At 53.0% G+C, this 6372-nt stretch overlaps 1 pseudogene; it reads right to left on the bottom strand.

The window, feature by feature from the left end:
• Positions 1-1002: 1002 nt before the first annotated feature.
• On the bottom strand, positions 1003-2034 carry LOC144173675 (vigilin pseudogene; annotated as a pseudogene).
• Between the last annotated feature and the right edge of the window lie 4338 nt (positions 2035-6372).

Genomic DNA, 6372 nt, shown 5'->3' with positions numbered 1-6372 from the left:
GTTATTGCTTAATATATTTCTTATTTTTTAGTGTTTCAATACTTCGTTCGACAAATTATCTTTATTTGCGCTATTATAACAATTACCGGCAGAACTTTCGCGAGATCTGCATTATTGTGGAAAAGCCATGGGTTATACGTTTTGCTATTTTCCATAATTTTTAATATAAGCACGAAGTCATAGCTAGTCTTTTCAGACAAAAACTTGCCTTTTTCTCCATCTTATCTTACTATTTAGTTTTGCAAAATTTAGTCGTAAATTATCTCCACTTACGTTATTTTAACGGTTGCATTTGGAACTTTGTCGAAACCTGCATTATTGTGCAAATGCAGGGCGTTACGCAGTTCGCCAGTTTCCGTAATTATCTTATATTTTTAATTTTGTTAGTTTCGCAACATTTCGTTCCACCAATTATTTCCACTAAAGCTATTGTAACGATTTCAGTTGGAACTTTCGAGAAATCTCCATTATTGTGGAAGTGCAGGGTTTTGAACGTTTGGCCATTATCGCTAATGTTGTTGTACTTTTTTGTTTTTCAGTTTTTCAATATTTCGTGCTACCAGTTACCACAATTTACGCTATTACAGCGTTTACAGGTGGAAGTTCCGCGATATCTACGTTTTTGTAGAAATGCAGGGCGTTACGCGGTTCTGGTTGTGAAGGTACTCGGCAAAGAATGCTACGCATTAAACTTACGATGTGTGGTAATCCGGCAATAGCGGCGGTGGACAATCCCGCGCGATGGACATGTTCCGGCGGAGTATGAAGATGTGGCGCGAGATGAGAGAGGATGGAACATGGCGGACTCGGCTGGGCTACGTGTGTGCAGCCGGATCGGCTGAGCAGTGGACCTTGGCGGAGCGGGACTCCAAGTAAAGGTGTGATCGAGGGGGCTCAGTCTCTTTCTGGGGAACCGCGGCCGGGTGCAAGAACCCCGGTACCACATTTGGCGCCCAACGTGGGGCCCGAACCCACGACCCTGAGATTAAGAGTCTCATGCTCTCGCCCTTCTTGCCGATGAGATACTTGTGGGTCCAGCTCTTGGCCGGCAGCTCGGCCGGGCGCACGCTGTTGGCCTTCTCGTAGACCAGCGACAGGGCGTGGCCCAGGTCCTGGGGGTTGCCCCGCAGCACGATCGTCTCCACCTCGCTCTCCATGGGCGGCACCTCCACTCACACGCCCGTCGCCTCAAACAGCTCCTGCAGCGTGTGGCCCCGGTAGCCGTGCACGTACTTGTGCTGCGACTTTTTCACCTCGACGCCGACGCTCTGGCAGTGCTGCTTGCGGTTCTCGTAGATGGCCATGATGGCGTCCCGGGCCTTGGCCACATTCTCCTTGTCGCCCGTGATGGTCACCTCATCGTCCTCCCGGTCAATGCGGATGCGCGTGCTCGTGTCCCGCTCCAGGGACTTGACCGTGTTCCCGTTGGGGCCCGCCACGAACGGGTGGTACATGCGCGGGATGCGCAGCTTCTCCACCCCGTGCTTGGACGTTTTCTCGGAGATCTTCTGTATTTCGTTGCGCGCCTTGTCGATGGCCTCATTGGTGCCGCTGATCGTGATCACATCCGAGGTGTCGTCCGTCCGTGGGACTGAGATCTTGGTGGCCGTGGCTTGTTCCAGTTCGTTGAGTTTCTTGCCATTTTTGCCAAGGATGAAGCGGTGATGTTCCTTGGGAATTCGGATCGTTCCCTGAGCCTGTGTCTGCAGGGCGCGCAGCACCTGGGCGCGTGTGAGGGCCACGTTGCGCTCGCGCCCCGTCACCAGCACGGTGAGCGAGTGGTCGCGCGACGAGCTCACTTCGATGGTGGTCTGGGTGTCCCGCATGATATCCGCACAGATCTTGGCCTGCTCCCCCAGCTCCCCGAAGCGCTGCGAGCTCGTCTCCCGGAAACGGCGCTCCTCGCTCGGCACGTGGAAGATCTGGGTGATGACGGAAGACTTGACGTGCATCCTGTGGTTCCACTGGCACATGGCCCCGCCGCCCGCGCCGTTGCCGCTGGCCTCCAGGGGCGCCTCCTTCTCCGTGCCTGCTCTCTACTCTCCACTGTGCTACCTTGGCGTGTGTGCTGTGGGTCTTGAACCGGACGTTTGGGTGGTGCTCTCGGTTCCACTCCGGCGCTGCGTACCTCTCGCCGGGAGGCCCTATCTGCTACCTCTGGTACTGTTGAACAGACCGTCATCGGTTCATGGGATTCCTCCAGTGGCGCCAGCGATCCAGCGGCCTCCATGGCTGTTCCTGGGCTGATTTGATCCTGTGGCTGCCGTCCCGGAGGATGTCCCGGGTTCCAAGATTGCTGTAGACATCTCTTTCGTGGACTGTGACGTCATCTTGGGGCTCCGATGCGGATGCTTCGAGTTACTCTTTAACTGTCGGTTGGCTCGAGGACTGTGCGTCGGCCTTTTCTTCGGAGGGGGGGAGAGTGTGGTAATCCGGCAATAGCGGCGGTGGACAATCCCGCGCGATGGACATGTTCCGGCGAGTATGAAGATGTGGCGCGAGATGAGAGAGGATGGAACATGGCGGACTCGGCTGGGCTACGTGTGTGCACCCGGATCGGCTGAGCAGTGGACCTTGGCAGAGCGGGACTCCAAGTAAAGGTGTGATCGAGGGGGCTCAGTGTCTTTCTGTGGAACCGCGGCCGGGTGCAAGAACCCCGGTACCACAGATGTTATCAACTATAGACGTTCGTCTACCGCGTATTTCAAAGCCAATCGTAACAACTTGTTCCGGCGGCAACCGCAGGGGTTCTTTCAGCGATGATCAGCGCCAGACCCGACGCTTTGGCAGAGGAGGAAGCTAACGCCGCCCCTGGCGGATAGGAGCACTCGGCAGGCGGCCGAGCGGCAATGTTTCTACTAAATTTTAAGGGACCGGGAACATCTTTGTAGCGTAAGCTACATTAGCCGAGGTTGAGCAATTTCGCGTGGACCTTGAAGGGCCGTGCTGCGCAAGCGCGACGAGCATTGGATTGGATTGGATTGGATTGGATTTGGGTCGGATTGGATTAAATTGGATTGTATTGAATTGGATTGGAAATCCAATCAAATTGGAGTACGAGTGGGAATTGGGTCTGCACATTCGCCGGTCTGCGCATTCCAGAGGAGTGACGTCGTAACCGCAGCCGACGCAGTAACGCCGGCGCGTGCCCAGCTGTGTGCCTCCGTTGCGCAGTAGCCAAGTCTGACGCAGCGTCGAAATCGCTTGACAGCCGTTTGCGTGGCTCCCGGGGATCCGTGCTGCGCATGCGCGAGGAGTAGTGACTGGACGGCTCTGGACTGGATTGGATTTGATTGGAAATCATTTGTGCAGCAGTAAGCATAATAAACAGCTAATCCTAGACAACCAGGAAACCTAAGAATAACCAGCTGAACCTTAGCTCACGCTACTTATATCCTGGAACAGCCGAGATAAGCTACTGTTAATTTTTTTTCAGCGTCTCTCTAGATCGTCAATAGTTTGAGGAAGTAGTCAAGAAGCGCATCTAGTATACAGAATAGGTTTTCGCGAAATACCTCAGACCAAAATGTTTTCACTATGTCCATGTAAGAGCTTAGAAACTGGCTCAGGAGTTTTTTCTGTCTCCAAGTGCTCACGTTCTCCGAGCCCTCGAATGAGCTTTTAGAATACTAAAGCGGCCAATGGCCGGCCTCCTTTCAGAAGCTGGAATTAGCAGAAGCGATGTACACTTAAAAATATTGCCAGGAAAGCAAACCCTAAACAGGAGGCGTGGATCGATTCCCGGCCGTGGCGGCCGCGTTTGTGATGGAGGAGAAAAGCGAAAACGCACGTGTTTTCGAGATTTTGGCGTACGTTAAAGATCCCGAGGTGGTTTAAATTAATCCGGAGCCCTCCACTACGGCGCGCCTCATCGCCTGTACCGCGTCGGAGCGTTGAAGTTTGGTTGGTTGGTAAAAAACTTCACTGAATGCCTGCAGAGCGCTCAAACTCAAAATCAAAATCTATAAACAGAAGGCGTTTCTGCTGCGACGAGCCAATCACACAGTGCCATTCAGTCCTGGCAAAAAAACTACAGCTCTCACAATTCTTTCAGGCGCGAAGAAAAGAGGGAACGTGCAACTGTGTAGGGGCATCCATGTTTCCTTCAAAGTTGTCCTTTTAACTGTGCCGTGACATTCGTGTTTGGGGCGGCGTAGAGTTGATTGAATAATTGTGGGGTGTAACCACGGTGCAAGAATTATTTCTCTGTGTGTTTAACCGTCCAAGCAATGCCTGGGCTCGGAGGCCCACCGTAGTGGCGGGCTCCAGATTAATCCTGACCACCTGCTGATATTTAACGTGCGTCGAAATCGCTACACACGGGTGTGTTCTCTTCTCGCCGCAATCTGAAAAACAACCAACGCGGCTGAGATGGAACCCACGTCCTCAGGATCAGCAGCACAACGCCTTAGCCATTGATTTAATGCGGCGGACGTTTCGTAGAATTGATCAATGGTTCGGTCACTTGCCCCTCAGTACGCTACCTCGGGTGGGTAACTTTTCTTAACACCAACGGCAGGTGTAATCGTTATTGGCCATTTCCCAGGCGGTACAAATATGTATTCAGGTAGTTTTGTAATAACAGCGTGACTCGGGGGTGGCCTGGAACCAATGTATCGCCCGGGAAAGCCGTAGCGCTTTAACGAAAGAAGCACGTCAGCAGCCCTAATTTCACATCGGGGGCTGTGTTTTCTGTGTCGTAGGTGCAGGGTAGTCGAGTTCTTGGCCATGGCAGCATGCGGAAGCTCCGAGAGTGGACTAGTACCGGCGGGCTTTTCGGTACCCAGTAACAGGAACCGCTGCGGATATTGTTAACAATGACTATTGAGTCCTTGTTGCCTATCGTTCGAGGAGATAAACCACCCAAAACAGTTCGTTGTTATATGCTGACGTCAGAGCTAGGTCGCATCAGTTCGGAGAATTTTGTGACTTGGTGATTCTTGAAACAATAATGAGCGCCACATGAAGAAACACAGGAAGTAGGGTACTGTGATGAGATAGAGGGAGGAACAGTCAAGAAGTAGGCGCAGAAAAGAAGGCGAGCCCAATCTATCGCATATCAGTACGAACGAATACAGAAATTGAGCGTTCAAAACGAGAGGAGAAGGACGCTGGAACGTTTGGAGTGGCTGGAGCGACAGACCGGCTGGAGCGAAGGGCTGCTCTTCTAATGCGACGTGGCGCACCGAGGGCAAGCGACGATATCCAGGCACCCGTTCAGAGGCGCTGGCATTTCGCCTGCTCTGCCAGGACAGCTGGGTCATTCGTTTATGTCCCATATCCAGAACCCCGACGTTTGTACCAGGAACCCTGGTCATCCTTCCTGCGGGGCCGCCAGGTCGTCGGACGTATCACCTGCCCCTCCCACAAAGCGATTCACCCGTGTTGTGCGCCTGGGAGCTCCGGCTTGTGCGAACTCATCGTGGCCGCAATGTCGTCTGGTGGGCTACCCGTTCGTGTCAGTCCAAGCACTGGCGCTATGCTGTCACAGCGCCTTAGGGTCAAGACTCCAGTGTTCTAACAGCATGCTCGGAGGCGGCGACACACTGCGAGATAACCGCAGAGTAGCGCGCGCCACCGTGCGTTCGCTGATCCTGCGATCACTTCTTGAGATGCAGCAGCTACCCGCCGTGCCCAAAAGACTGCCGTAAAGGCGCAACCACATGCGACGTTTTGGTCGTGTCTTGCAGCCGTGTGCGGCGCCTGGCGCCGACGCGGAACGGGCGTTGGAGAGGGCGAGCAACCACATGAGACGCGCGAAGAGCACTTCTCCGATCCGAGTTGCCAGGCTTACTTTGGTAAAGGCAGCATCGTTCTGTTTGAGTCATTCTTAATAAACTGAAGAATAATCAAAACTTCAACAAACAAAACACGTTAAATTGATGTTCTATTAAATAAAGTGCTATGTTGTGTTGCAATTGGAGTGTCAAACTTATTGCGCTTATTTCTTGCGCAATGGTGCCAGGCAGCCGCATCGACATAAAATCGAATCGGCTGACTTCTCCCGCTCCCTGCTCGTATCGGTATCTGGCGTTTCGCGACTGCGTCACTGTGTTGGCTAGGTGTGCTCGCCGTGTTTCTTCGGGTCTTGACGAGTGCTTCCAGCAGCTATGCCTGTAGCTGAACGTCAGCGCAAGTTGCTTCTTTTGAAGAAGAAGCTGTTGCTGATGAAGCTGAAAATAAGCCGCCAGCAGCGTTCACGCCGAAGCTGTTGGGTCCGACCGGTTTTCCTTGCCAGGAAACGGGAAGGGGTCTACTGGACGGCAGTAAGTATAAACTTCCTTTTATGCATCCAATTCTGCCTTGCATGAGTATATTCTCGCCTACATTTCGCACTTGCTTTGCCCGGCAAAAAACTTGGCCGGCGGCTAT

Source organism: Haemaphysalis longicornis, unplaced genomic scaffold, assembly GCF_048455015.1.
Source record: "Haemaphysalis longicornis isolate Haplotype H1 unplaced genomic scaffold, Haemaphysalis longicornis Haplotype H1 scaffold_3, whole genome shotgun sequence".
Taxonomy (NCBI): domain Eukaryota; kingdom Metazoa; phylum Arthropoda; class Arachnida; order Ixodida; family Ixodidae; genus Haemaphysalis; species Haemaphysalis longicornis.
Note: the sequence above shows the minus strand (reverse complement) of the source record. Positions and strands in the feature narration are given on the sequence as shown.